This window comes from Octodon degus, unplaced genomic scaffold (assembly GCF_000260255.1).
Source record: "Octodon degus isolate 3935 unplaced genomic scaffold, OctDeg1.0 scaffold00139, whole genome shotgun sequence".
Taxonomy (NCBI): domain Eukaryota; kingdom Metazoa; phylum Chordata; class Mammalia; order Rodentia; family Octodontidae; genus Octodon; species Octodon degus.
In genome coordinates, this window is record NW_004524715.1 from 4,365,036 (window position 1) to 4,369,792 (window position 4,757).

The window sequence follows — 4,757 nt, forward strand, 5'->3', positions numbered from 1 at the left end:
ATTATGGAAAATAATTTAATGTGAAGAAAATGCTGTCTTTTTTTGTATTTTGTGCAGGGTCTTACTATGCAACTCACACTCAGTGATACTCCTGTTTTCAAGCCTCCCAGCACTGGGATTATAGGCATGTGCCACCATGCCTGGACTCAAAAATACTGACTTTTTAAAGCAAATAAAGTAGTGATAACCCCACACAGATGCCAGTGCAAAGGAATATTGGAGGCATGATTTTCAAATTCCAGTAGCCAGAGCCTAAAGTCAGAGGAATATGAATTGTGTCGGTCCAGCAGATTCAAGGTGTTCACTCTATGCAAGTGTGCGAGTTAGCAGTCTGCTCCCTGGGTAGCAGAGTCTAGGAGAGAGAGAGCTGCAGAATTGCTTTGGGCACACTCTCAGATCAACCTTCTGAGAGAACTGGGTCAGGGGAAGAACTGTTGAGCCAGTTGTCACGAAGACTTCCACTCCTCCTATAAGGCCCTCTGGGGATGAGGTCGCTGCTCAGAGTGGCCTGAATCTGGGCCACGGAGTCAACTTTTACACCATGTGTCACAGAGTAGAACTTGTCAGAAAGCACTCGGCCATTAGCTGTCCCAGCAGCTGAGAATAAATGAATACATCCATCTTGAAAGGGTGATACAGTGATCAGAATGCCATTCCACAGTGAAGTTTGGCAGACTGTAGAGATTTTGGGTCATCTTTTCTCTGAGAGGAGTCTCAGCACTGTAGGGTGAGAAGCAATTTCCATTAAAGAGTTGCTTCGTCACTGTGTCATACATTTAATGACTCATTCTGTTGTCAAATTTTTTTTTAATATTGTAACTTTTTTGTAAGAAATATTTCATTTGGAAATTTTTACTAGTACAGTGGTTTGGCATATTTTTCCTTTGATGTATTTAATTCTCCATGCTTTAGAGATAAATATTAATAGTGATCTGATAGAAGTTGTATTCATTTCTGAATTTTTTTTTTGCTAGATGAGTGCATGGCTCTGTTCCTTCAAGTTCATTCATGTCCTGAATCTAACAGGAATTAATTTGCTGCCTAGATGCCTAAGATGAAATCACTAATGACTTCTTATGAATCAAAATATTATGTTAACCCAGCATGAACCCTCCCTGCAGCCTTCCAAAGTATCTTTATGCAGTGAATTATACCATTTTAGCACCATGTCTTCTTCTGAGCTTATAATGTACTGACGTGAGCTGGTCCATTGTACTCCACTATTTATTGGCCAGTGTAATTTTGGTAGCTGAACACAGCAGGAAGGAATCAATTACTCTCGTAGGATGATTCCACAACTTGTGGTAAGAAATAATTATGAAACTCTTGCGATTGTCTTTGGCCTGTCTCTGTCAGACCGCTGTCTGTTCCTTACTGGCAGGACACTCTGAAAAATATGTGGCAGACTCATATCTGGGACAGACTAAGGAAGGCATGGGATCCATCTTGTGGTCAGATGTATCAACTGATTTCCTAGAGCCCAGAATAAAGAACTGTCACTGTTGTTCATCAGGAGAGAAAGCTTTCTGTGTCTGTCTGGGCTACTCCTATAACAGTATCTCCTAGGTGCACGACAGATGTTTTTGTCAAGTGTCCATTACAACCCAGTCACTTATATGTTTATTAATTTTTTACTCATTTATTTGTACCAGAGATTGAACTCACAACCTCCCGCTTGCCATGCAACCACTGTGCCACTGAGCTGTATCCCTAGCCATAAATATTAGTTGCTGTATCAGTCCACTGAAATAAGAATTAATGCCATTAGTTTTCAATACATTGTGTTACACAGAAAGCGCAGACCTAGAATTGAATGACAGCAATCTGTTTGAAAGGCTTCATTCAAAGGTTCTCTGTGCAGGCTGTGAAGAAGAAAATGATTTGAAGCCTAAAGGAAATGACAGATGGCTCACCACATGCCTGAGAATTCTGGTTCAGTGGTTCTGGGATAAGATCTCACAAATATATTCTTTAAAAGCTACACAGGAGTATGTGACACAAGCGAAAGCTGAGAGCTGTTGCCTATGGTCATTCAACCTTATTTATGCATTTTTCTTTCAAAGAGAAAGTTTCTATGATGCTTACTATTGCGAGTTCCATCAGACATCAACTCTGTACCTGTAGGTTCTGTACTAAGAAAGTCTAGTGAAAACACTTCCAGCTCCTATTTATTTTAGCACCATGAATTTCTGCTCTGCTTATAAACTTCTAAAAATATTTTATAAGCAATTAAGTGTGTATGTGTTAACATTATGGATAAATAGGGCTTATTGGTAACAGGGAAATTGTCATGTTAATGATGAAACTAAGTCAAATATTTAAATAGAAATCATATTTCTCTACAGAATTTTTCCCAGTTGTAAATACTTTTGTCATTCTTCACTCATATCTGCTAACAAAATTTTACTTAAATTTACACAAATGACTACTTACAATTTTTTTTTTTAGCATGCAAACAGAGCCAGGCCTACATTGATATGGTTCTGTGAGTGGAGATTTTTGGCCTTGAGTCGTGAGTGAAAACAAACAAACAAACGAACAAGCCCCGACACAATGGATTGCTGCTAATCTAGATATGTTAAATTGTGTTAAATTAAGTAACTACTATTCGGTAGATATTACAATAGAAATATTTTTTTCATTTTGTTTTTAAAACAGTGTAAGTTTTGGAAAAGTAGCCTTGCTTTTCAGTATGCAAATAAAACAGCAGTCATAAGGCCAGTTGCTGAAGCCACATGGCACATAAACTGGAATCAAATTAAAGGTAGCACAGTCTCACCTCCCTGTTCTTTCCTTTCACCCTTTATTTGATGGCTACAATTTTTCTGCTGTGTATTGTAGGAAAACTCACTTCCTTATTACTTCTGTAAGTAAAATTTATTTAGCAACTAGCAGAACAGAGAAACAATTATAAAACTGTATTATGAAATAGGCAATCTTGGGGTTATGGTCTTAATAAAGTAGATCTATACAATAAAAACATATAACCACGGTAGTGCAGTCCGAGTGTCTCGGGTGAAAGTGTTCCTACTAAGAGATGGCCTCTATTACTTCCATTCATCTCCATCATCTGAACAATGGGAAAAGAGTGGAAACCTATACCTGAGTTTTGCTGACAAATATTGAATGCAAAAATGCCCATTAAAAAGCACTTAGCAACAATATGCAATGTATTCATTATTGTAACCGTCCTACTAACTTGTTCTGGAACTGTCTCATTGCTATCTGTTCCTCAATAAAATTAAAAAAAAAATTACTCCAGAAAGAAAAATAAATAAATGAATAAAAAATACAAAGCACTTAGCATTGTGCTTCTCTCAGAGCAGGTGCTTCGTGGAGGCAGTTATTGTTATTAATGTTTACTGGTTTAGATTACCAGTTTATATTGGTTTATATTAAATACATTATATTTATATAGGTGATCAATAAAATATAGCTAACCAATAAATTATTATTGATTAACTATAAGAATTAACTTATTGGTCAATAATTAATTAACTTACTGGTTAATCAGGCCATGCTATCCCTGCCTGCCTCTGTATGTTAGCTTCAGGATAAATGTTGTATGTTCTAAAAACAAAAGGTTTGTTTAAATAGATCAAACTGACATTAAGAAAACATAAAAGCGTATATATATATATATATATATATATATGTCTACAGGGTGTTCAGGGTCTTATTACTAGATTGGGCTCATAGTGATCCACCTGTTTACAGCTTCCCAAGAGCTGGAATTATAGGCGTGCGCCACCATACCCAGTCTTAATTGCCATCTCAGCAGGCCCTGGGGGTGGGGCCGGCAAGGTAGGCACAGAGATCAAACCCCCAGCCCCTGCACCTGCTTGCAGGCACTTTAATCTCTGATCCATTTGGCCTGCCCTTAAACTGTTATATTATAATGTAAATTTACATGAAAAATTTCAATACCATATCCTCAGATGTAGGGAATTTAATGATGTATTCTGAATAAAATGATATGATACTTGAGAAAAACTATGCTTTAGAGATTGTTGGAGGCATGAGGGATAAATTCTATGGGTAAATTTATATGGAAGGGTTTTACTGACAGATTAATGGCCCCTCTGCTAAACTGAGGAGTCTTGGAAACAGGCAGAGCTGAATGCATCTTGGAAAAATGTAGGGCAATATGAGAGAAATGTCCTGGTAACACCACATGGTTAGATCATTCCTCCCAATTTCAAATGAAGACCTGGCATACTTGTAGACACCTTCAATGCCAGACCTTGGGGTGAAGCAGGAGGATTGCTGAAAGTTCCAGGGCAATTTAGTGAGTTCAAGGACAGCCTGGATTACCCAGAGAGACCTTGTCTCAACAAACAAAAAAGCAAACACAACAGAAGAAAGGAAAGATGTATACTAATCCCTTTTAGAAGCCAAATAATCACAGGAAACACAAACATAACAAAGCACATTTATGTATGTTTGTATCATGGTTGGAAACACAGTGAGTTCTATTCAGCAAACTGAAGCAATTAATGAGGTTCAATATCAATAGTCATTTTTGAGAAAATAATGTAGAGTATGAAAAGTCAGAAGAATTCTTGACAGATTTTCATTTATGCACTGACATTTGTAAAAACAAAACAAACAAACAAAAACCCAATTCATTTTAGAAGTAAAAGGTTATAGCAAAAACAGATTCAGCTGGGGCTGGAGAGATGGCTCAGTGGTCTAAAGCACCTACTTAGAACAAGCTTAGCAAAAGCATCAGGGACCGCGGTTCAATCCCCCAGCAC